This window comes from Dromaius novaehollandiae, chromosome 14 (assembly GCF_036370855.1).
Source record: "Dromaius novaehollandiae isolate bDroNov1 chromosome 14, bDroNov1.hap1, whole genome shotgun sequence".
Lineage (NCBI taxonomy): Eukaryota > Metazoa > Chordata > Aves > Casuariiformes > Dromaiidae > Dromaius > Dromaius novaehollandiae.
In genome coordinates, this window is record NC_088111.1 from 16353552 (window position 1) to 16381517 (window position 27966).

At 40.7% G+C, this 27966-nt stretch overlaps 1 protein-coding gene across 14 annotated transcripts in view; it reads right to left on the reverse strand.

Moving 5' to 3' along the window:
* RBFOX1 (RNA binding fox-1 homolog 1) overlaps window positions 1–27966 on the reverse strand; it is a 1256643-nt gene that overhangs the window by 715152 nt on the left and 513525 nt on the right. The window contains exon 1 of one of the 14 annotated variants that reach the window (XM_064520448.1): window positions 26258–26276. The exons of 12 other annotated variants lie outside the window; for them this stretch is intronic. The gene's annotated coding sequence lies outside the window, so the exon portion shown is untranslated. Of the gene's footprint in view, window positions 1–905; window positions 936–26257; window positions 26277–27966 lie in introns of those variants that run through there. One more of the 14 variants, XM_026096463.2, reaches the window with a different exon arrangement.

Below are 27966 nucleotides of genomic sequence, written 5' to 3' on the forward strand. Positions count from 1 at the left end.
GTATCTAGCACCCGAAGTGAGATGCTCCCCATGTTTTCAGTCTACAAGATGCAAAAGCAGTGATTCCTAAGCAGATGGAGAGCCCTCACAAATACAGGAAGACACTTCAAGGTAGACTTACTGTCTTTGCCTAAGCTTCCGCATGGTGCTGCAGGTTGGGAGAGCAAGAGCATGGAAACGGCAAAGGCGACAAAGAACAAAGAGAGACAGCAGATGGGGAGGGAGGGAAGCAGCAGCACACAAGGACACGCAAGGCACAGCACAGGCTCAGATTCTTTTGAGAGGCTTGGCTAAAAACAGTTGATAGCCACTTGCGAAAGGAGTAAGTTCTTGCCTCTCCAAACCATTGCTAGCGTATTGTGCAAATCTGGAAGAAATCAAGAGACTTATTTCTCATTACCAAGACAAGTTTACAAAGCTGTAAGGGACAGAAGAGAAATCATTTCTAGTGGCTCTGCAAGTATTGCAGGTGACTAGTAAGCGTTGCTAAGTATTTATTCCTGGTTTTTAATCTGCTCAATTTTTCTGTCATGTAGAAACCCAAAAGGGAAGCGTTGGAGGTCTTGTAAAGGAAGATACAACTGTTTGGATGGATCCTGGTTGGTATGAACCACGTTTCACACATTTAATATTGCACCTGTTAACTTATGCATCTGCAGAAATGAAAGTGTTTTTCCAACAGTCATTTATAAATATGAATTCTATCAATACAAGTATTATCAAGAAAATATATTAGCTTTTGCCTTCATCATTTGTTTTCTGAGTTCTGGCCAAAATGACATATTTTCACTTGTATCTAGTTAATCCATTCCTGTAGCTAGCCATATGTTTCTGCATATAAAACAAGTGAATCATAAATGATACTTTAACAACAGTAATATTTTATATCCAAGATTCCTGCTTACCGTAGCATTTTAAAGGCATCGCATGTTCATCACGACGTTACCGAAAGAACAACAGGTACCTGCCGAGGCAGAATAGGAAGGGCCACATCAAGTATTTAAGCATCTGCACATGAATTTGAAAAAACTTGTCAAAACAGAAAATTCCTATACCCCTCTGAAACATCTGCCCTGCTGTTAAACTCTGCAATAATTCAAAGATTTCACTTTTGCTGAACAGAATCGCTGTACTAAGCATCTTCACAAAGCTTTATTTCATTATTTACGATGATACCACAGCTCAGGGAAAGAGGAGAATAACAGAAACCACCTAAATTTCACCTCATTAATTTACTTTAAGACACCCCTATGCTAGAGGGATTTAAGAGTTCAGGAGCGGGCAGAAACACGACGCAGACAACAGCAGTACCCCAGGATATGGGCAAAGAGATCTTCATCTGTTGTGGAGACAGATTTCTAAGCATCTTTCCGAATGCCCTGTACTCCTGTCTGCGTGGACCCGTACTACTATCATCTGTGTATCACCATTCATTTCACTAGGACACAGCATGGCTTGACTTACAACTCTGCAAAGTGGACCGACAGAAACAACGTAGCTCAGAATAGCATCAGGTAATATATATTTATGGGGAGTGGAAACAAACGTGGACAGAAGTCACAGAGTATGTCTTCTCATGAGCCATGATCTTTAATCATGAGCTCGGCTCCTCAGACTGGAAGGGTTTCTGCCCCTCCTGCACTGACAACAGTTGTTCAGAGTGAAATGAAAAGCAACATGAGATCAGACTTGAAACTACAAAACAATCCTATGCTGACCGACAGCATATTATACTCGGACATCTTTCCTAACGCTTCCTTAACTGTGAGAGCTTAAAACAGCATGCACTTCTTTACCCACACACCCCTTATTATTTACCAAGATTTTATACCAGAAAAAGTAACAGTTTTACTATGCATACCTCAGTCAACATTACCCGTTGCTGAAACTCACTCAAAAGGATATTTGCTATTTTATATAGTACTAAAATTTAAAAGACTGCAATATTTTCTTTAGGTTTCAGTATCCAACCAGAGAAACTACAAAGTTATCTCAATCCATGTACATTTTTTTCTCAGGTGCAAACATGGCCTGGGTAACAGGCAAAGGAGTTACCATTTACAACTTTAAATTGCATCAATTATACTAACATAATATCAATACAGGACAGACGTTATTGGTACTTACCTAGAATACTGCGGTAAAAAGTTCAGCAAGTCTGATTAGAATAAAGCCTCCCCGGTGTAGACTTTGTCAAGGGTTCAGCATGTTGCTTATCCCAAGAAAGCAACCCCTTCCACCACCAAACCCCTGCTGTGATTGCTAATGACCATCCCATTACTTTCCCAACAGCTAGCTTAAGCAGAAACATTTCTGTCTACATGGTGCCCAGATAAAAGCTGTAATAACAAAGGCGAGCTGCCACAGAGCCACGCAAAAGCAATGTCATTTAATGCGACTGTTTTCAGTTAGTGATATACAAAAAATAAGCGACCTAGTACACTGATGACCACTTTATAACATTGCTTACACAGCTATTTTGCTACATGGATTTTACTGTTTTCCTTTCCAATACCTTCACACCCTTAATGTCATTTCTCAATTTATTTTCACTGTTAAAAATACTAAATTTGGCTTTTCTCCCTACCGGGACTGACATTACGTATGACCTTGACTTGAATGCCACCGTAGCAAGCTGTCTCGCACCGTGGGAGCTCTCTTTTTTACAGCGCCTGAGCACAGGATCTTTGATTTGGCAAAGCAGCACCTGAACAGCTTATGCAGCACTCAGTAATTTTCTGCAGCCACAGAGGTTTAGAGTTTGTCTGAGCGGCAGCAGGAACAGCAGCATTTTACACACCCGTAATATCCTCCAGGAGAGCCTCAAAGTGCTTTGGAAACCCTGAGCTTCCCAACCCCCTGTAAGGCGACCAAGGAGGATACAGGTACTGCTGCAGCTGCCTACAGGGGCACAACGCGGCAGGTATTTAATAGCACACAGTGAAATGATATATTTAGTTTAAACTACTGCAAGACTGAAAGTTTAAAAGAAAAGCTTTTTTTTTTTCTTTTTTCCTTTTTTTGTACAGGGCTCCATAACCCTATGCCTGGACAACTCGCCAGTAACGACAGCACCAATTCTTTCTGTAGTACTTGTGGGTCCGACAGATGACTACAGCCTCCTCACCCGCCCAGGGCAAGGTCTGAGAAAGTCCTAGCAGAAGGCGGTCTGAATACCTGTTTTCTAGGACCCAGGAGAAACAGCTACAACTTGAAATCTCATCCCCGCCCAGTGGGAACCCTCCCCTCCCCTCCCCTCCCTTCCCCCCAAAAATCATTAAAATAACGAACTGTGCTGCACCTTCTCCTTGAACGTACTCATGGAGGTAAGATGAAGTCTGCTTCATGATTGACTAGGAAACGATCGCACTTCTTGCCTAGGATAAGGCGCCAAAAGCTTCTGACAGATTGCCACGTGCGACGGCCACGCACATATAACTGAAATGACCGAACAAAAAGCAATGAAAAGCCATTCCCTTTTTCTACGCTTTCTGCTATACAGCAGTTATAATTCGAAAGAAGATCAACTATACCAAAAAAAAAAACAATCCAGCACCTGGAGCGAGTCCGTCTGCAGCAATCTCCCGCGTATCTGCCTTGCCACCGCACCGGGCAATCCACGAGCTGCCCATGCCGCCCGACGCCAGGCCTCGGAGGCAACGGCGTTCCCCGCTCCTGCCCCACAACAGCCCTCCGGGGCCACCGCCGCTTCCCGCGGCCAGCTGCGGCTTCGGCCGGCGACACCTCGCAGATACGAGGCCGGCAAACCCGGCGGCTCCTGGGTCCGCGGAGGAGGCTGGGCCGTGCGGAAGCCAGGGCTGCCGTGTCCCCGCACCGCTCGGGCGGGTAGTTTGCACCTCAGAGGCCAGGACTAAGACATTCCCTGCATTTAGGGTCCTCGGTTAAAAGGAACAGTTCCCCCATCTTGTGAACCTTACACAGCATTTTGCAATGAATCTTAATTAAGTGAATAATCCTGCAAAACATGCTGAGGAAGAAAAATCAGAGAGGCAGTTTTAAAGGGATTCTGGCACACAATCCTGTCCTCGCTGTGTGAATTCACAGAAAACAGATTACTGTATTACATTAAAGCTTTTAATTGTAACAGTCCTTCCCGGACCCAGGCAATATTAGCTAAAAAATATTATCTTTTTGTGATAACCAGAAGTAAGAAGAAAGCTAACTAGAATGGCTTAACTAACACAACGATGTATATCATTTCAGTTTAAAATATCAATAATTACTTAAAAACAACCTGCACACGTTTATGTCAGCTGAAGACCCTGGTACACTCCCTGACAGCCTGAGCGCGACTCTCCCACGCTGGGCACGCTCTGCGGCTCCCCTGCCCTCCCGGGGACCCGGTGGCTGCCGTTTCCCTGCCGTCCACAGTGGCGGCTTTGGGGCCTCTTCTCCCAGTTCTCCCTCCCAGATGCCCTCACTCTCCCCCCTGTGCTTAGGGGACCTGAATCTTCTCCTCCCACCCCAGCACCCGGCCTCGCCAGGCCTCCCATGCTCTGTGCGCCTTCCACGACAGGGGCTCTGCCTGCAAAGCCTTTCATCAGCCCTCTGCTTCTCCCATCTCATTTTGTCCTGCTGCCCACTTCCCCCGTGTCCCAGGTTTGCATGCTGTCCCTCAGCAGGTGTTCATTCTCCTCGTTTCCATCTTATCTCCTGCAAGGGCTTCTTGCCAAACCTGCCCCATGAAAAGATGCATCTCAATCCTATTTCCTCTTCTCCCTATTCTCCTTCCAAGTACATCCTCACTCACTTTTTTCCAGGTTTCCCATGGCAGCAGGACCTCTACAAGCATAGGATGATACCGGAGGTCTCAAGGATACAAACATAACACACGAATGATTAATTACTGGTAGAACTACCAGCGATTCTGCTGGTAGAAATGACTTGAGAGCATAATACAGAGAACAAAGAACATGTATCCAGCACACATAAAACATCCCATGAAGTGAAGTCAAATGAAAAATGCAAAGGAGTTAACAGCAAGGTACCAAATACAGTCACAGCCTCTACAGGAACAGAAGCAGAGGCAGAACAGAAAAAAGGAGAATTTCTCCAGTGTTGTTTCCCCCAGTTCTTTTTGCTGCTTAGCTGCAGCAGTCCCTCCCTCAACAACAACAGAGTGTTGTTTCTTGATTTACTGCTCACCACATTTTGGCTACTGCAACTCAGCAAACATACGTAAGGCATTACCTTTCACTATTTAACTAGGTAGAGTGACTAGCAGTTTAACGAGCACCGTGCATGTATGCGTTTTCCACTCCAAACTTCCTACACAACAAGGCGATTGGTAGCACGGTACTTTGTCAGAGTGAACTTGGATGCAGCACCATTGCCAGGGAGTTTGGATGCTTCCCACCACCTCTTGCTGGCAAGGGTCTGCTTCACCATTCCTCTTCATTCCAAACCCGTGGTCTCAATGCCTGATATCCCTCGCGCATCCACCCCTGTGTCCTCTTCACAGCCCAGGGAAGTTCCACCATGCAGATCAATCTCCGCTCCAGGAGGTCCTTATCTGCCATTGCTCCTTCAGTCCATGATCATCCACTTTCACTAGCCATATGGGAGAAAGCTTTTCAGCATACAAAACCCCACAAGGTAAGAAGGCAAGAGCAAGAAGGACACTGTTCTCCTAAGAGAGCTGCATGGACGTCAGGAGCTGTTGACAGATTCCAGCAGCGATTAAAGCTGCATCTATGCTAAGCAGGCGGCACCCTCTTGCATTCTCAGGGTCCCCTGCCCCCCTTTTTCTTTGCAAAAAAACTCAATAAGCTTCCATCCACTGAAACTGAAAACTCACAGTCTTGATTAGGCAGACATTTAAAAGATAACATTCAAGCAAACATAAAAATGGCATCTGGTTGATAAGTATACCTATTATTTCGACCTAGACAACAATCAGCAGTCTAAAGATCCAGATACCCTGAGTATAATATGTGAACATTCATATATTATATGAACATTAAAACAAATTAAATTCCAAAGAAAATAGCAATTCAATAATAAAACATAAAATAGTAACTGCTTAGGGACCTCTCTGCATCATTCTTCTGCATGTCACTCAACATGAACCTCACCTAATCAACCAATGCAAAAGAAACACTTAACTATTTCGAAATCCTTGGAGTTAATCTTAGACAAGCCTGCACCTGCCAGGGATACTTTAAAAGCTGGCCTTCAGAAGGTGGGACACTTAAAAGGGTAAACGAATTGTGCATCCTGTGATGCACAGTAGACAAATTAATTTGCACAGGCTATCTAGCTTCCAGCAGCTCCGCAAATTTTCATGACTTGTGCAACACTTGAAAGGTTTGCTACAGTCAACCTTCTCCCTCATGTCCCTTCTCTGCATTATGCCAGGTTGTCCTGTTATATAGGTCAAATTTTCATGCAGAAAAGACTCGCATCTTTTTGTGATACATAAGGCCATAGATGTTAACTATTTAAAGCTGTATCAAACCCCCATGACAATTAATTTAATTTAATGGAAAAAGTCTTTAAATAGATCAGCTTTGACAGTGATACGAGAAATGCATATTAAAACACTCTTTCATCAGTGAACCAGGGCTACCAATACTCATTTTTGGGAATCATCTGAAGTCTGTGCACCACCTCCTACTGCAGTGAAGCATGCTTCTTTTTCAGTGTGAGAAGCACACGTGTGTGAATTTGTGCATGCACTGTGTTCATTAATGAAATCAACCTTTAGCAAGATTAAACAATAACTTCATATAAAAAGCAGAAAATTGTACCTTAATATATGACCAGCTTGACCAGTAATATAAACATTCTGATTACCTTCTGAATATTTATCAACAGCTTATCCATACTGATCTGATCCTTATCACCTAGGGCTTGAAATGCTTGAAAAAGGAAAATGCATGGTCTACTCAAGTTTTTCTACAGATCTATTTTCTCAGTGATGCAACTTTTAAAATTAAAAATAATCCAGCAAGCATTAATATCCTAACTATATCTTCAGTTGAGAAACTTGCACGATTCTCTACTTTACTTATATTTTTATAGATGTAATTGAATGTCTTTTTTACAGGAAAAGTATCTAATTTTCCTGGAAAAAAGAATGATGTTATCAAAGAACACAAAATCAGTATACTCACTGCTAGACTATTTCGGTGAAATCTCCCAGTCCATTTAATGAGATTGCTGTTTTTCCTGAGTTAATCTGCATTATTTTAGGTTATATATCAGTTAGTTTTGTTATCTTCAACCAATTAAATTAATGCACCTACTACAGAAGGAAAGACTGGGAAAAAAAATCCACGAAACTTTTGATGAAAACATGGATTATATTGAATGGAAGGAATTTAGGTTTGCTCTGTCATCAGGAGTGGAGTTGAAGGTATGTGCACTGGGAAAGGTGACTGCTTCTGAGCTGTACAGCACTCAGCCCTCAGTTCCAGGGCTAAGCAGCTCCCAGGGAGCAGGACGTTTTTCTGAACCAGTATCTCTCAAGACTAAGAGCCCACTGTGCCCGAAACCTACCTATTAAATATTCTGCAATGGTGGATTATCCTTAGAGATCAGCAGAATATGCTGATTTTCTGTATTCTAACCTTTTTTTGCCTTGTTTCCATTTATTTTAACACACTAAACCTAGAAATATTCACTGTTGTGCATTAGAAGCATACCTCCAAGTATTTGCAGAGTCAAGATCTATACATTGAAGATGCAAAAATAAACTTTAAGATTTTTCTTTCTTCTAGATTTTTGTAGTTTGAAGTAATGTAGTTTTTGTAGTTTTAAGAAAAACATCATGGGTTTAGAAGACAAATGCTTTAGCTTGTAATGACTGAGATGATCTAACAATTACATAGTGCGCATAAAATTGCATCAGAAAATGCCTTAGGAATAAGGCTTCTGATCTTTCTTACAATACAGCTTTGATAGATGTTACTCTGTTTGGTGTAGGCTGAATTCAGGGACTCTTCCAGTGAGTGACATCATGCATAAATGCAAGAGCTTGTTGGTCAATACCTACAAATCAATAATTTCATGAGTGGGACTTCTTTTAAAAGTGTTAAAGATTTTTGTAATGTGTCCCCAGATTACACGGACAGAGCTTAAGAATCAACACACTCCAGAGTCTGTATTTAAAACTAATGGTTCAGCCGAGAAAACAGAAGACAAAACCTAAGCTCCTCCAATAAAGCAACAAACATTTGTTTATCTAACTACAAAACTACTATTATAAAACTGTGAAAACGGCTGAAGAAATTGCTGATCTTGCATTTAAATCATCTGTTATGTTCGTTTCTGACTCTGAGTATTCTTTTATTTTTATTAGATTTGGTGATGAATGTGGATCTTACTGTTTCACCTAACTTTTAGAAACTGCCTAATTTCAGATTTAATTTAAGAATTATATACATTTAGATGCTGCCTCATCTTTTCTCATCACATAAGCTATGAGGTCTCACTTTTTTTTTTAAGTTGAAATAAGTATTTCAGGAGGATGAAAATATTACATCTGAGTGTATATTATGTATATTGAAAAAGTATCTTCCAGTGATCAATACTTAAAGGAATATGAAATATACATATGGTCTGCTTCCTCCTACTTGTGTATTCCCAGACTCTGAACATTTTTCACTTAATTGACAATCTGCTAACATGCTTTTGCGTTCAAAACGAATCCAAAGAGTCACGTCCAGATGCAATACTGCATGCATTTCCATCGTAGGCCTACAAGGATTATGTACACTGTTTCACGTATGCTAAATGTTGTCGAGATTCATGAAACAATACCCCCAAACACACTAGAATGAACATACTGGGGATGAACCAGAAGTCCATTTAGCCCAGTCCCTTCCTCCGGAAGGAGACAACAGTGTCTATCGTGGGAAGGCTATAGGAGCAGAGCAAACCTCTCAGGAGCAATTCCCACAGCAATGAGTAGCTCCAGGTCTTCAGACAGAAATGACATTCTTGAAAGAGTATAAAAGTTGGTGATCCTGGGCTCCATTTCAAAATATAAGATAATACTGAATTTATCTCAGAAAACCTGTGCTTCTACTCTTTATTCAGTAGTACACTCATTTATCATAAAGGCCTTCACATTCCTTTCAGTCAAATGCAGCAACCTGTTATCAAACATGCCTTGTCAAGCAGCTTTATAGCGTTCAAAGGACTCCAGGTCTCCTGACACACAGCGGAAAGAGAACATCAAGGAGGCCTATTTTCTAGAACACCACACTCACGCTCTATAATAATTCCTGTTTATACTGTATCTGTTGTTTTTTAAATTTAAACCAGTAAGAATACAGCAATACCTCCCCAAAATACACTGAAAAACTTCCAGAGATAAAACTCTGTTTAAGCAAAAATGAAGAATTAAAGTTAACTGGGTATTATTTTATGAAATTTTAGATAATAGACTTCAAGAGCATTGTATTAAGCTCTGATTAGCAACTGAGCATGAGGCGTACATGTCAACGAAGTGAAAGTCCTAGGAGCTTTTGGTTGTGCTATGCTGCCTTAAGTTTAATTTGATACATGAACTAAATATATTGATAGGTATGATATTGCCCCGGATCGATGAATACAGACCGCATTGTTATCACTTGCAGCACTTCGATCGTGTAAAGAAACAATTAGCAGGGGTGGAAGAGGAGGCCAGGGAAATTTCACAACGTTGCTTCAACAGTTATGTATTAAAACTGCAGTAAATTTACTGAGTTTGAGCAATTAGAGCAACCTGTTTCCTGTTCACATATTACTAAATTTGGCTAGGTAGGTATACAGAAGGTAACAGAACCATAAATGAGCACAGATCACTTAAAAACAAAGTGGTATCGTAATTACTTACGAGCGCAGAATTTAGGAACTGAAGCTTCTAGGCATACAGGAGAACATGAATTGTGATGCTGCTAAGCCATAAAAGCATGTGTTGAGTTTATAGGGACTGAAAATTTAAATAAAAAACACTGGCTGACCTGCTCAGCCGTAACAATATTCTTTTGTTTGTATCCTTTGTAATTTAGCTGCTTGACGACTTCATTCAGCCGTTAGTAACGAACACAGGTATTGATTATCTCTGAACGTCCTAACGACTGGCGACTGGGACACAAACCATAACTGTAGAGTTTCTGGTTCCAAGTGAAATTATAGTTTGCCCTACAAGATTGCACAATAAATCAGAGAACAAATCAGCCAGCGTAGGGCTCTGGGGTCACTGAAGTGATGTTGACACATTACGATAATGAGAACTTGAAACACCTCATGCCCTATTGATTTTTAAGCTGAATCATTCCCACCGCAGGAGATTACAAGGCTGTGTGCCGGAATCATGGCCCACACGGGAGATGCTGATGAAAAATACAAACAAGCGCACCAAAATCGTTCTTTCCCTGTACCTATTAGAACCTGATATCCTTCCCCCCTCCAAGGTCTCGGACTGTTACTCAGTGAACATTTAGCTGCCTAACTAGCTCATTGAAACAGTTTCCCCTTTCTGCTTTCTTTTATCTACGTTAATTATGTGAAGATACACTTTAAAACATCTCACAGAAACTGCATAATAGATAGAGGAGCATACCAGAAATGCTTTTTAAAATTCCAAGTAGCTTTCATGTTTCCCTCAACAGCCAATTATTCTGTGATATAAAAACATTCCAATAATCACCAACTTCTTTTCTACATATAACAGAGAATACAATATGTAAACGTTAAAAGCTTCAGCATTAGCTAAAAAAAATTTTTTTTTCCTTATTCCAATTCCACTTGACAGCATTGAGAACCACAAAGCAGGCAGAGAGGTGACCAGTGACATAATTACAGCCCTGTCACAACACAAAAGAGCAGCAATAATTTGCACTACGGTGAATTACTTCAGGAACATGTCATTTTGCTTAAGGGGAGAAAGTGATACCTCTATTACCACAACCAACCACGACACCCCGATACGGGTACAAGTTAGGGAAGGAACTGACTCTTTAACTAGCGCCACCGCAGTAAATAGACTTTGAAATTTTATTTTTGGCAACAAATACTTTTTAAGCACTACAGTGCTGTTCTTAATAAAGTATAACTGTCAACTTACAGGACAAAAGAAAGAAAGGGCTAAACTCGAAGTAAGTGAAAGGATAACTCCGCCAGGAACTTGGTAACCGATGGCAAATAGAACGAGAAACCTTTACTTCTCAATCCACTTACCAGTGAAATGGATTAGAAGTTAGTTAAATATATCTCAAGGATTAGTTCCCCGTAGACTCCTCAGAGACAGGTTTTTAATCAGTACCTCTGCACTTGGCATTTATCCCTTCAGGAATGGGGAAAAAGGTTGAAATTATTTCTCTGCTTCCACCTGAAATTCACTCCCACCAGCAAAACTCCAACAGAACAGATGACACAAAGACAGTGAATCACCATTTACCTGTTGTAGGTCCCATTCTCAGACTGCACAAGTTCCTCACCCTTTTTAATGTGGTTATCCCAAACCTCCCTCTCTGAGGTACGGCGCCGATGCTAACCTCACAACGTCAACTGGAGACAACAGCAAAGCCACAGCAAGAGTCACGGTTTTCAAAGACTGCAGGTATTTGTATTAGGGCCCGGGCATAGTGCAGATGTTCAGGGATGCAGCTCTGACGACACTTACCCCTCCCAGTCTCCCTGCCACCCTCAGAGCACCTGCAGTTATTTACTCGTTCCCTCCCTCTTCCCTTTTCCCAGCAGAACAGCAAGACACCTCCGTTTTTCTTTCTGTCCATAGCCAGCACTGCTGCCACTTTATCTCCTGCCTAAGCCTGGTAAGTACGCTGACACTAGCTCGGTGATCCTCTCCCTGATCGTCCCCGAGAGGCACGTTCAAGCAAACCAGCGCACAGCAGCTCCAATGAGTGCCGCAAAAACAGCAGCTATAATCGCTGTTCAGGGGGAAGAAGCATTTTGCAGTAGCAGCCCCTGCAGAACAGTTGGGGCCTATTGGCAATTTTAATTACAAAGAGGCAAAGCACTAACTGTGCTATATGACAAGCTACCATAGAGACAGTCTTTTCGCAGAAGAAAGTTTTTTCTCTCACTGTCCTAGCGATTTCATAAATTTCTGAGTTCAGAAATATTATCAGCATAAAAGTCAAAGATGTTCAATGGTAGATAGAAAGAACAAACAGCCATACAAAACAAAATTTAAAAGTACGACTCAAGAGCAGCAAACGTTACTGCCCGGGAGAAAAGCGGCAAGCCTTTGCCACGCTTCTGAGAAGCGAGAGGGCACACGCATGTGGACGGGAGAAACCCTGCAACGGTGACCACGTTGCTCGTTGGTCCTGCTCACAACCTGTTAACCCCAGAAGCCACGGCAACACGACACGGGATGATGATCTACTTCGGGTCAGTCATTTTGCTCAAGACATTATACAGTTATACAATAAAGAGAAAGCAAAAATCACTCAGATGATTAATGACACACTCTGTTAGGACAGCACCTGTTTCTCATTTTTTTAGTTGATTTGTGTTTTATTCTGAGTACCAGTTCTGTTAGATGGGACATTATATTCAACAATCTCCACAACCTCTATATGGACCAATATCAATAAATATAACAAATACTTAACTTCATTTTGCTAATACCTATTTTAATTAATCACAGGGAAGAATTTGACAATTAATATTTATGATCATTTGACAATGAGCAGCATTAGTATATAATCATGTCAGTAATTACCATTTTTAATCAAGTCAAATAAGTAGATGGGACAGTCTATCAAGCAAGAAAATGCAACTCATCAAGAATGAAAAAACAGCTATTTTACGGACAATTAAAATAGGTATAAATAGACCATTAACATTTGTGTTCTGGAAGTGATGCAATGGGGAAGAGGCCGTATCTTGACTAGGAAACTATGTCAATGACAAGCACTCGCTGCTATTTTCTCTGTCATTGGCAGTAAGAGAAAATCTCAGTAGCCTCACAAATGTGCTGTAAATTTTATTTGCAACAAGACAGGACCCCTAGGCAGAGCAAACAATTACTGGCACGAGCCATCCTGATTCGGCACTTTGCTGTAGCTAGCAATAAGAGCAATAAGGACATGCCTCCTTCCCTTGCACCAAGACTATTCACAAACTAAGCTGGCCAGCTACACAAGGCTCCAGCACGGCAGAGACTTTCAGACTTCTAAATTAAATAGCAGAAGGAACATTTTTAAGAATGCAAGTGTCAAAGTTTGAGAGAACAAACTTTTGTTCTTCTGCATTTCAGTCCTTTGCTGCACATTTCATTAGGTATGTCACAAATTAAAAATTCAGAACTCTGTGGGCCATGATGGCATCATATTTCTTTAGCCATTAGTAAAGATATTAAGTTATAAATTAGCTTGGTAGCTTACTGAAAATCTGCTACATACAAAAAAAAAAATGCATATATGTAAGTAAAGGCCCATAAAAAGTACCTCCACTCTAGGACTGTGTTGCAGTAACTTCTGTGATAACCAGAGAAACATTGGTATTCCACATCATTTCATGTTACTTCAAGAAAAAAAAGAATCAACAATTCTGTACAATTTCTTCAACACAAGATAAAACTTTAAGAGAAGAAGTAAGGGAACATAGCAGTAAGGTAGCCCAATACACCCAGATAAGGAAAAACAGTTCTTTGAAAAGCATGACTGTCACTGGTCATTAAATGATTAATATATAGCTACCCTCTAAAAAGCTTCAGAAGTACTATGAATTGAGATGAATAGTTAACATATTAGCAAGTAAAATTAACTACTTGTAAGCAAAAAGTAACAAATATTAGAAGGAACATTTGAACTGCTCATGTAAGTAAAGGTTACCAAATGATCTGTATTAACTTAGAATAATGATTCAGGTCATTGCTGTGTACACTACAATGAAAGCAGCTCCTTAATTTACTGCTAATATCCTTTCCTCTGCCATATCAGTCTGCATGAAAAACAACTGTAAAAAGTAAGAGGGTCCATGAGAACGCCAATGGTAACGACAGAAGACTGAACTGGAGAAAAGACCCCAAACTACTCATATGAAAAAGAGAGAAACAATGCCGAGGCTGCTTATTTTCTAAAGGAAATGGAGAGTCAAAATAAATACCAATAGGTGGTACAGAGAAGTAGAAAGTTCAGTTCTCTTTCTCACGAAAAAAGGACACAGGAATGTGAAATGAAAATGAATAGAAAAGCAGAAAGACTGCTAACTTTTAGGGTTTTTCTAAACATAACATATTGTATGTTATATTTATGGTATATTTAATTGTAGGACTCATGGTTGGAGTGCGATACCAAAGCTGACAAATCAGGGAAACATAAAGAGTGACTAATCACACGTCTGGATAAAAAGTACTAATCAAAGTCAAATTAAGGCTTTGTTTTAAAAGTGAAGTTTCAGAGAAAATTACACCTTGAAATCTAAAACCTGTTGCCTTAAGGACCAAACTCATCTCTTCAGTGGTTGAAGTCAAGAGAAGACCTCTCTGGGGAGCAGTCACCACCCACGGGCTTCTGGGACAGTTCCACGCACCCCCTCACCTGCAGTATCGGCACCTGGGCCACCCTCGCCAAAGGCCACGCAGGCTTTAAGCCATCTCACCTCTGATCAGGGACAGCTACCTTTCTCTAGGTAGCTCTTTGTCTTCATTCAGAGAGCAACACCCAAGGTTTCGGGAAATAAGTGATCATTTACATAATGTGATTTGATTGCCTTGACAAACCTGTGTGGTTTTAAGCTATTTACATCTCTGCCTTTAAACACATAGGGGATTTTCCAATTAGCCACAAGATGTCACTGGTGCGAAACACAAATTCCGGAGCTTGCATATTTATCTGAACTCAAATAAAACCTCACACACCCTTCCTTTTACGTTTTGCTTGCTCTGGTACCACAGCACAACTTACACAGCTGAAAGCAACGCACACGCGATCTGCTGAGAGCGCCCGCACGGTCTCTGGCTAAAACGAAACGATGTGAGCCTCAGGAGCGAATGTAGAAGAACAACAATACTGTCACTACCCGAATCCCTTTGTTGTTTATTAACCCAGGGGATATTCCTTGGATATTCCTGTATTCCACGTCCTCATCCCACTGGCTTCATTCTTTGTAGGTTGATGAAAACATTTTTCATCTAACCCACATATTTTTTGACATTGCATACTTATGTTTATACATGTCACTATGAAGAGATTATTAGAATAAAACCTAAAACTTTTAAGAAAAGACAGTAAGGTCTGTTCTTTTCTATGCGAATAGGGAATTTTGCCAGTTCAAAACTGTGCAACTCCATCAGGTTATGCATCCTGCTTAGAGAACGGACCCATATTCAGATGGGGACGGGGAGGGGATTATACCTTAACCTCCTCCGTAACCCTGCAGTACAAATCTTTTTCTAAAAACATAAACCACCCTTACTAGAAAATTCTGTGTTGCGAGGGCACAATCTAATTCAGTCCTTTCTCTCCGTCACCAAACCTATAGAGAGAACAGAGACGCAAAGATAACAGAATCACTATAAAACATATCCTTTATCCCTTGTAACTAAAAATCCAGCAGTATAGATTCTTTAGAACTAGGTTTTGCTTGTTGCAATACTACTGACAAAAGATTCAAAGTAACTTTTCTTGAACACTTGACTTTTTTGATGTCTCTACACCATCTTTTTTTCCCCTTATGATCTCTTCATATCTCTTATTACCCCACACTGTGTCCCATATTTTGGGGCATGACAGGTTAAAAGTCACACTATGTCAACTCCTAACTTCAAACACTGTAACGTGATTCACATCTTTTGTGCAATCGCAAATAAAAATCTATCCCAAATGTGGGATGGGAGGAAGGTACCAGTAAAGTTCAGCTGCTGTGAGTATTCGAGGCTGCTTAATTTGTTGTAAAAGCTCCAGCACCTCTGTGAAACACTACCAGTGCAACATCAATTTTGCCACATTTATAGAAGCTTACAACCGTAAGAAAAGAGCAGAAACACAAAAACCTGCAAAAGGTGGGTGTAAACATTTTCTTCGGTCTTCTCATCTCCTTCACCATCTGCATTGACAGACTTTTATTTTTTAACAGTTCTACACAAAGAGAAATTAGAAAAAAAACCCTAACTGTAAATATTGAAGATGATTGCCATGTTTTTCAATTCCCTTGCCCATTTGTTACAAGATACTGCTGTGTATCTCGTGTCTTTCTTGTTAACATTTCGTGGAGTACTTCCATAAACATACGTTTGTTCTTGTTCTCCACACTTTGTTCTGTCACTGCGACAGATGGCTTTACACTGAAGCATATGAAAATATTAAATTCTTTATAAACCTGCTGAAGTTTGAAATGCCTGCAAGTAATGAGCATCTTGGCAATTAGTTCTTTAATACAGATACTATAGAATATTATTTAGTGTTTCCATATCAGTCTTTTATTCGCTACCACGTACTCTAAAGCTACAGTTTTCTTTGGATGTAATTAATAGTAGCATTCCTTCACTCCAAATGATGTAGTTTCAAAGCAGAAGAGTGTATTTTGCTATTTGTCTGTCCAGAGGTTGGCACAGCCCAGTAAGAAGAATTACAGTTAGAGACAACAAGGGCTCGTATCATAGCGCGAGGACGTCCGGAGCCACTGGGACGTCTCCCTCTTTTGGGCAGAGGCCGTACGTGTTTCCAGAAGACCTCCTGGCAGCTGTGATTCCTGTCCCCTCTGACACCATCTTCTGTCCTATGCCAAATGAGCTGCTTTCTCCAGTAGCTCAAACAAAAAACTTGAAGAAAACAGGGTGTCCACTATGCTTATCCTTCTCATAATTCTTATTGTGAACCAGGTAATTTCATTTTCAGTTTGTAAACTGAAATTTTCCATACACAGATGAATGCGTATTGTAAACTGAAATTTTCCATACACAGATGAATGCGTATAGACGAACCAGTTAGGACCCCGTCCTTTTATTTCCAGTGTTTCCTCATGCAAAGCTTTTTTGGACAGAGACTGTTACTATACAAAATACTACATACAAAATACCACAACAGAGCCTCTCTGGCCCCAAGGAGTTCTTACACTTATTAAATAATAAAAATAAGTCTCAATTGCTCTAATATGTTCTCCATAATCTGTTTTTTATTCATAAACCTTAATGCTATGTCATTAATAGAAGATGGGAAAGTCTGTGCAGTTGCCACAATAAAAAATGACTGTCTAGGAAAAAAGCAAAAATATATTCAAAACATCTTGGTTCGTATAGATTACGTGTTTGTATTTTAAATTCTAATGGGAAAACTAAGGAGCATGTGAAGCCCCCGTATGCAATACAGATGTTGTAAGAGTTATATACAACTGATTCTCTGAATGCAACCAATTCCAATCATATACTATCTGCTGTGGCACTCTACTGAGAGGATTATTATTCAGTGCTTCCATAAATGCAGTTTAAGTAATTTTCTCAGAATGAACTGGTAAATTAAATACAATTTTCATAATCTGAAATCACATCATTATAAGATTAAACATGTCAGAAGAGAATGGAATTGGGAGCAGGGGTAGAGGAAGAGTACACCTCTTACTGTACTATCTGTCCTCAAGAAAAAATCTGGCCTGAAGGAAGATCAAGATTTTACTAGGAATTTTGTAGAAGTCAATTATTTTCAGAATTCTGTTCCTCAGGAAAATATTTGCAAAATCGATTCATTACCTTATCTTATAGACATACAAAATACAGTAAGAAGTTGAACTGAGAACTTCAGTGCATTTATTTTCTCGATAAATACACAGTACAGACCTGCCTGCTGAATCGGAAATGAGATTCCTGTTTGAGAAAGACGTTATCTTTTAGAAAAGGGAATACACAGGAATAAGAACATGCTGTGTTGATTATAAATTAATCTATAGTATGCCCTTACATATAAAACATACAGCTGCATTTTTCCGACTTTTGCTTTCCTCACCTTTCCTAAGATCTTCCAATGATAGAAGTCCCATAATATTGCTAACCCACCTAATTAAATATTGAGTGTCCTTCTAACAGGAAGGCTTTCTAACAACTAACCTAAATTTTCCTTTGGGTAATGTAAGCCCATAACATCACGCCCTACTCACTACAGACGTGGAGACACAAACACCAGTGCTGTCTGTTCCTTTTTTAAAAAAAATAACGCAGTCTACTGTCCTTGTAATGTTGAAAGATTAAATGAAACATTTGTTATTAACCCAAGTCAAATTTATTTTTGCAGTTCTCCTTCATGCAAAAGAAAAGGAAAATTTTTCAATGGGAAAAAATGAATAATTCTATTTAAAATGAAAAAAATTAAGTTTGTGAAGTTCTAATGGCCATCTCTTTCTTCTTTCCCTCCATGCTTCCAGCTTTCTTCAAATACTGACAAAATGTGTGTTTGTTAAAAATAATGAAGAAAGGGGTTTTTTTGTTTGTTTGTTTTTTTATTACTTAAGTCCCTCTCCCCCCCCCCCTCCCCACAATAAAATAACTGCCTGAAAAACATAGCTTAGACCAGGGAGAATTCCATAACCATTATGCTTCACAGACAAAAAGATTTGGGGGGTTAAAAGTATGCAGCCTGCATGCCATTTTTAAAGATAATTCCCCAAAAGAATCTCGGCTTCCCCATCCATCTTTGTCTTCTGTTATCTTAATGGGCGCAATGCCCTTGGCTCCTTTGTAGCGCTATAAACTTGTAGGAAATAAGAACAGAACTATCCCCCTCACTTCTGTGAATGCACAAGACCTGATCCAAATATTAATGCCATACGATCAGTTAAAGACTGCATCCTCCGCTTTTCTTTTTGTACTGCATATTATCCACAGTAAGAGTCAAGCTATACACTAGCCAAAAAGTCTCACATGACTCTTTCGTGATATTGGTCATGTAGCTGTTAAAATTACCTAAACAAAGTTTGCTAAAACATTCTGGAATAGATTTGTATCATTTTCCTTGGTGACATACCTGGTTCCAAAATTGTAGCAGCATTTGCCATCCTGTCACGGCTATTCCTCATGGGGGTCTCTCCGGGGGAAGGCAATATATCACTGTTGTGCTTCACCCTCAGCCCTGAGTCCCCAAAATAACTGATGGCTTTTGTCAGGTGAACCCAACCAGTAACACAGGATCATCGGATAACTCGGGCTGGAAGGGACCTCAGGAGGTTATCTGGGAACAGCCCTTTCCTCGGATCTTGTTGCAGATACCCCGTGTAAGACGGAAGGTGCAGAACTGGGCAGCCCGAGCCACGACGTTGGCGTTATCGCACGGGGGATTCTTCCAAAAGACGGCTTCGAATCCTCGTCGTGCCCTTCTTCTCTCCACAGACCCATCTGCTAGCGAGCTCATATTGACAGGACAGATGAATGTAGTAATAGTTACTCCAAGAAATGATGAGAACCAAAAGCAGGGAGAGCTAGTCAACCGCTGAATATACTAGCAAAAAAGTCTGTGTAACTCATCTTTTTATGAGAGAGACGATCATATGTATACATACCAGCTTCTATTTAATTTAGGATCATGACAAATTCTGAATAAAAAGCTAAAAAGTAGACTTTAGCAAAATAATAGCAAGGGTCTTTGTCTCAAACAGTCTAATAGGTAGCTTACTCACCGATCTCAAGTCAGCTGTGAGATCCAGAGTCTCAAAATGTCTAACTTACAATACTGATGATATAATCCTGATAATTACTGATGTGAATAATGGCCAATATTTAGGTCTAAATCATTAATTACTTTAATTTGATGTTTTTATTTACACACAAAATATTTGAAAAGTATATGCAAGTCTGAAAGCAAAAATCCCCAAACCAAATAAAGACCAGGAAGTGTTGAACCAAAGTTCAGGAATCAAAACACACAGGGAACAGAAACCCGAGTCGGAGCCCGAGGCACTGTCATAACAGACTGCCACGCAGAGGACAGGAACCTTATTTTCAAGCCCACTAAGATCATGAAATAATAAGCTTATATTGCAGCATGTAAGGCTTTCATTCAACTAGCAAAGAAACTTCAAAATAGTTAAGCTAGTTAAGTACTGGAATAGGCTGTCCAGTAAGTTAGTGGGATCTCCTTTATTGATTTTTTTTTTTTTTTTTTTTTTTTTTTTTTTTTTTTTAAGATTAGCCAGATGTCTATCAGAAATGACACTGATAAAGATGATCCTTTCGGGGAGCAGGGAAGGGGTAGCTGAAATGGGAAGTGGCCCTCTCCATCGCTATTCCTCTGTGCTTCTATGACTGGTGAACACTCCATGTTAACACCAGGATGGAATTTTGCTCGCCCAGCTGGAGACGTGTGAAAACAAAAGAAAGCCGAGTACGGCAGTGCCTCCCCTCTACAAAATGCATAGCCCTGGCTCTGAATCATAACATGCAAACAGTAATAAGAAGAAACACTAACATATAAAGAGACTTAAGTTCTACTTTATTTTACAGTTTTCACTAACAGCTGGTACAAGACGAGTCTGTGAGATAACAGCGGTATGATGTGACTGATGGTCATTTACACTTATTTAAATCACCGCATTTTAGTCACGGCACGACCTGATGAAAGGAGCACCTACTTCAGCTTCTATACAACACTCAATTATTTAAGACCTCAGTCCACAGCACCTTCTGCCTTGTCCAAAAGATGGTAGGAGTCAACACGTGCAGTCTCCGTGCAGGCTGGCTTCATTGACAAGTCACAGGCTGCACCGTATCTCCAGCGTGAGCTTGCCTCTGCCCCGTCCCCAGCGCCGAAGGCCTCCGTCAGCTCCCTGTACCACGGGGTGCAACTACTGAACCACAGCTGCACACACCGCTACTGAACTCTCTGTTCTTACGGAGGAGTCTGAAAATCAGACAAACACAAAGCTCTGCCAAGCTGCTACACGACTGCGCTGTATCCGATTTACCTGTTCTCCTAATTATAGATGCTTGTTGGAAAGATGGAGAAGTTTCCAAAAAGAATATATTTGAAAATAAAGTAAATACATTAAAATACCTAATGGTATTCTTAATATCGCTCTTGGTAAATAATACTTTATTTTCCCTTCTTCCAGGTGTGACTTAAAGAAGGAATTAGCATGTAGGAAAAGGCTTGTATCTTCAAATATAAGAGGCAAAAAGGAATTAAGTTGCTTTCTATCGTTCTTCTGCTGGTAGCACGTCCACCCACTCTACCGCGGTTGGATTTCTGACTCTGCAGACACTGGCAAAGCCTCTCTGTGGGAATGAAATGCCATTTGAAATGAGATTTTGTTCTTAGTTAGATGCCTTAGCTCCTTGTCAAAGACGGCAGTATCTTTTATGGCTTCTTATGATGCTGGCTGAACTGGCAAGATGGAAAAATGGGAAACCATAGCACTGCTCATTGTATAGATCATCTTCTTTAACATTTATTCTCAAAAATCTCAAAAGCCTTAAAAGGAAAACATTAGATTATCTTCATTATTAATCTAGTCTTGCAAAATATTCTGACATACAAAGGAACCTCAAACCATGCATATCACAACCAATTATCAAACTTTCCCTGCACACACAGCTGGCAGCAGAAATAATCTTCTAAAAATGAATCTCTCTCTTTCACACACATCACTTGTTGATATCACACGTTATAAGGTTGTGTCATCAAAAATCAGAGGCCAGAGCTGAACTGCAGTCCCTAGGATTACGTATCAAAGTATGCACTGAGCCCAAGGGGCAGAATAACTTAAGAGGTGGACACTGCACGCTAACGTAAAAACATAAAAGTAATGTAAAATGGTACAGGAGAGAGACACGATATTCCATTAGGGCTTGATCAAAATACCATGTTCTTCACAGACTTCCTCCAGTGTGGCAGTAGTTCTCCAAAAATACTCTGTCTCATCCTAAGTGATGGTATTCACCAAAATGACCCTATTCCTGCTGGAGCCTCATGTGATAATGCTACTTCTCAAAGCAGACAAATAATGCGCCAGAGCAGCAGCAGGGATGTGCCACCCCTCTCATTCACTGTAGCCAGTACGTATTTCTGGAGTCAAAGCAAAGAGCCGTTCGATTCAGATTAATCGGTAAACAGAAACAAGTCCTCAGGCAAACTACTCCTCTGTCCTCATACAAGCTACTCTGAAAAAAGGATCAAACCCCATTCCTCAGTTGTTATTATCTGTGTAATTTCAAAGTTCAACTTACTACCAGGAAAATACCTAAGTTTAGACAGTCTTAAGCACCTGTCCAGAAAGCACTGCTGCATAAGTGAACAGAACAACTTGCGGGTACAAAGGGGGAGAGGTTGCTCTTGAGCATCCTGCATCACTGCCCGAGCCACCGGCTGCGAGTGGACCACCTCTGCCAAGGCTCTGCTCAGAACCAGGCTGATCCGCCAGGCCTCAGGACCCAGACTCACATCTGGTTTACTTCCCTCTCATTTTCCCCCCAGCTAAATTTGCAGTAACTACTAGATACGAAACGTGCTTAAAATTACCGAAAGTCATATACACAAAACCATAAACACAAAAAATGATCCTCTGGCCTTAGTATGAAAACTTTGGATTACTAATCATCTTTAGCAAAACATTATTTTTAATATATATTTAATACTAGTTAAAAGGGATCCTTTTATTATTTCTAAAAATTCAACCATTCTGTTTTTAATTGTCATTACCAAAATTTAGGTATGTAAATGAGTAACTGCTGAGGAATACTAACCTGAAGCAATTATTAGCATTTGCTTCTGCTGATAATACAGTATTCAGATAAAAACCGCATGTGCCAATGCAAAGCTGGAGGATTTCCAAGAGTTTCTGGGTTTGGAGTTGTACTTTCTCTTTTTGTGAGCATGCGAAAGAAAAGAACATTTTGAAGTTATTATGTATCCCCCCCAAAATATTAGAAGCATATTAAGTCAAGGCAGTAAAACTGGGCTTTTTATCATTTTTAATTGCTTAAATTAATAACATGGATTTGCTGAATCTGGATGCTTACTAACTCAAGCAGTTTCTGCATTTTAGTACTTTAAAAAATTGTGTGCGCACAAAGCAACTAGTCAGCCTCCCTGATTGATACAGGCAATTTTTTTTATTACATATATATGACCATCAGAAAACTGTCACTCTCTAGAAACCTTGTTACTGTGCATGAAAGCAGTAATTAACTACAGAACAAAGATAGCCTCTGATTTCGACCTGGTGGAAGAAGCCATACTGTGCTTTATTTTCAATGAAAATGAATGGGAAAACGCAGCCTATATAATTTAACATGGTTAACTGAAATGAAATGCTGAAAAGGCATTATGAAGACAAACGTAAAGGAGACATGCTTACACTTTATTCCAATCCCCCCAAGCAAACACATTCTCGTACTCTCCAAACTGAAGTTCAAGTAAAAGAGAAGTAGAGAGTACAAAATGTCCTTGAAGACTAGCAGCTTTGCTACCTTCCTTATTATCTCTATATGGTACCTTAAAAAAAAAAAGAAAAGAAAAGAAAAGAAAAGGACAAGACTTGTATTTCAGTCCTACATATACAGAACAGCATTGCTGACCAAACATTTCAGGGTATAAAATTAAACTTTGTTCACAGACAGATTTAGAAAGAAAAGCTGAAAGAAAGGAAACCATCACTTACACATTAATCTATTTTCATCTTATCAGGTATCTCATCCAAATGCAACCCCAGGGAATCTGAATTTTAGAGGAAATGTATTTATGACACACCTTTCTGAAAGAAAAGTCTGCACTTCCACCTCGTGACTTGTGGTCAAGTAATAATGCTTGTGGCACTATTTCTTGAATCCAAAAAGGAGTACCTTTGAAAACCAATTACCTGTATATCAGTGTATTTTACTGAATTTGTTTGAGTGTTATCTTCTGTCAATTCAATTTATGAAAACATTTCCTTTGTAATATTTTCCAGAAGAAAATAAAATCAAGTAACTTTCCTAAATTGATTCTTACATTAATGGAAATTAATACGATTTATGGCAGAATAATGAAGCCAAAACAGTTTTGAAAATGTAAACCTTACTTCCACTTAAAGTTAATAAGTTTCAAAAGTTATCAAGCTTAATTTCTATGAGATATGTTGTAAATTAGACCCCAGTCTAAAATATATATAAAGTAGGTAAATTTCATTGAAAATTCATCCAAAGTAACCAAGGCCCACTATAGTCTTTGTTCCCATCAATAAATTCTAGAAATAAACTAGCTTGTGACATCATCGTTCTTAGAAAAGCTCCATATCCATAAAGTAGACTGAAAGCCCAACTTCGGTAAGCTTAAGCTACTTTAAAAACACCATTTTCTTAGCGTGTTACACAGTTAAATTATAACATGGAAGTCGAATTTAGACAGGATATTTTCTATGGTAAAAATTCTTTACACATTTTTTTCCTCGAGTCCTTTCCATGTTATTATAATTCACTACCGCAATAACTTAAAAGCAAGACTCAGTAGGATTTCTCTTTCTCCTCATTTCCAGATTCATATTTGGCTTGCCTTTTCTAATATATTTACCTTAACACAATTAATTGATATTTAATAGAAATATTTTCTATGACCACAGAAAAAGTCCAAACATGCAACATTATACCTAAGGACTTTTCTTTGACCTTTCATAGCATTTAGAGCACTACAAGATTTATCACTGCATGTGTCACTGTATTACTTGCTCCTGGTAAAACTGTGTGTTTTACAAGCAAAGCTGAGCACTCGCGCTACCACTCTTTAGAAACAACACTGAACAATCCCAAGATACAGAAAATACTGAAGTAACTGGCTTGAAGTTATAAAGACCCTGTATAACACCTTAATAGACAAAACCAAGTTTTCCATAGGGTCAAAAAGAAAAAAAAAATCAAATCTATTGTTACTCCTGTTGCAAATATTTATTTATGTAGAAAGAGGGAAAACACTAAGCTCCATCTTTCCAAACCTAAGCCTGGGAAGCAGTATAACTAATTCTACTTCATTTGCAGAGGTATCAGGATATGTTGAAAAGACAGTGACTAAATATAAATTCATATGCACGTCTCAGAAGAACGGCAATAGGAATGGGAGATACAGTACGCTCGTAACTTTTAAAATAGCAAGAACTTTGGTACTGCTTTAGGAAGAAAACCTGTGAAACAGGTAACTGAATCCCTGACAGATGCAGAGGCTTAAAGAAAGTTAAACAGAGGACTAACATGTGCAGCACACCTGCACTCAGAGCTGCACCCCTGAAGGATCAAAACTGAAAGTCCACTCAGTTTCTTTTAAATACCACGAGCATGAAAGCTGCGATGACGAACCCCACCCCGCTCTCGCTGCGAGGAAGGGAGCGCTGCTCACGTCGCAGCAGTTGCGCTCGCTTTTCAGAAGTCAAACGCGTTTGCGTGTGTAAAAATACTTCCTGCGTTAAGTTCAAAACCTGGTCGTTAACAGACGAGAACATTAAATAATTAGTAAAACAGCTACAACGTAGGCACAGACTGTCCAGGCACTCAAACTTCACATGGATCTTTAGCTTCATTTTACAAATATATTTGAAACCAATATACTGGATATAAACCAAATGTTGTAACTACTCCTGCAAGCAAAAATAATTGCGAACCTCCCATTTAACACTTACGTAAATGCTAACTACATCTGTAATACGACTAAATTTCTTCTTAACGCTACGCAACAGAGACTGTTTTAGATCCTACCTCAGTCCTGAATACCCACCTAAATAAAATACCTGACCTGAACTTTAACGTACAGCTGCAAGCAAGGCTGTTTTACAGTGCCTAACCCGCTGAGCAGACCCCAAGTGCAGGAGATGCACGGGGCCCAGCGTGCCGCGACAGGCGCGTGCTGCCGTCTCGTAGCCGTGAGAGCAAGTCTTTTAAATATACACGATGCTCCTGGTATTGGAGCGTGGAAGCGGCTCCTTCCTAAAAACAAGCATCCCACCTCCCCCACTCCTCTCAACACTTATCCTTAGGAAAAAAAATTCAAGCATAGAAAGAAAATTGCCAAAATCATTCGAAATATTTAAATCACTCTGCAATTGCATAAGGTTGTCACTGATAGGCATCTTTTAATCCTAGTCTTTTATAAGCTATTTCTATTTTGAATACACACACCCACAGATTTTTTCTATATATATACACATACATGCACATAAAACAGGCTGCTCCCCAAGATCACCTGTATGCTTGAATTGTTCCTATTAGGAAAATACCGCTACTCTTTAATCACGAGCACCTCAACACGCGCAGCAGCGAACTTTAAAACCCTCAGCTAAGCGTGCATTTCCTAACACGGCGATATCCTACCGACAGAAAGCGCGCAGGTACCTTAAAGTTAAGCCAGCAACCGCTCTGCCGAGGACGCCCGCGCAGGCTCCGCTGCAAGGCAGCGTTCCGCCTCCCGAGACCCCCCCGAGCCGCCCCCGCCGCGCACGGGGCTCACGCGCACTCCGGCCGGGGGGGGGACAGGACGGCTGCGCCCTCCGCGGGCAAACGCCGAGCGCCCCCGCGCGGCCCCCCCGCCCGCCCCGCCCTACCTGCCGGGCAGCTCCCCGCCCGCCGGCCCCGCGCCGCAGGCCGCGGCAGAGGCGAGGGGCGCCGCCCCGGGACAGGGGCCGCACGCAGCGGCAGCGGGCGGGGGGGCGAGGGCGGCCGTGCGCGGCCGGGCTCCCGCCGGCGCCTCCGCTGCGCCGCCCGCGTTAAAGAGGCAGCACATGAGAGAGCAGGGCACCTTCAGCGTGCCCCGGCCCCCGCGACAGCCCGCTCGACTCACGGGCGGCGAGACGGCTGAGGGCAGGAGGCGAGCGCCTGCCTTCTTCACCGCGGCGGGGGACAGCGCTCCCGGCCCTCCCGCTGCTCCTCTCGGGACCGAGGCAGGATGCTCAGGTCCCTCCACATCTTTTCTTTTCCCCCGTGCTCTATCGCCAACAGCGTTTACACTGCACGCGTTCTCCCAAGTCGGTTGGTTTTAGTTGTAGGTAAGAGCTATTCCACGCAAGCCAGAAAACCCACAGCCTTACAGGGAAGGAAGGGGGGCAGAAGGGATTAAATTCAATAGCCCATGTATGGGATGCTTTGATAAGAGGTGCTTTATTTGCATTTATTAAAATATTAGACATTGTGCTAAAGGTTGTAGGGCTCCAGTACTGCAATCACTGCTGCTTTATCATTTTGATAAAATTATAATGACTTTCTTCAGAAATTCTGAATTTGTTTAAAAGTAACAGTATCATAAAACAAGTGACTTTTAAGACAGAGTGGTTGGAACTGAAACAAAACCTGAACATCTTCAGCAGGAGACAGTAGCAATCAGTCCATGGGGGGAACAGAGGAAAAACTGTTCATTTCGGACAGGTAGGGAGAGCTGACAGCAAGAGCATTGCGTGTTCCTCACCAAATCTACAGAACTAAAGTTATAAAGCATAAAAAATAGCCATTTCTAAAAAAGCATCTGCCCATATCTTGTAAAGTGAGAACTTTGGTCATACTGTAACGGAAGAAGTCTTGGGATACTTACAGCTCAGAGGACTTCTCTAATTCTATACACTATATTCTCACACTACACACACTATTTCTGAAAAATAATGAAAACTTCCGTAAAACATCTTTCAGTATTTATCATCACTCTGCAGTCAGAAAGGTGACTAGTACGCTGACCTCCAGTAGAGTAACTGACTTCTATTAATCATTCCTTTTTGCATACCCAAGTCAAGAATTTATGAACAAAGAAAACAGGCCAAAAGTTTATTTTTATTCTATGAAAATGGAAAATATCAGAATCAGATTCTGATTTCATAAGGTTTTCCTATTTTTGTAGAAGTTTATCATAGGCACACTCACCTTATCAGCTGTAGGGTAAAGACAGGCCTGCCTTGATGGACTTCGGGACAAACAGGGCAGTCCCTTTATTTAAAAGTATTCCGTAACGCCCATGTGTCTAATCTGAGCAGAACGTTGCAAGGGCTGGCCCCAACGCCGGGCTAATAGCCAAAGCAAATCTGGGCGCTCACACTGGCTTACTGTGTGGCCTTGACAAA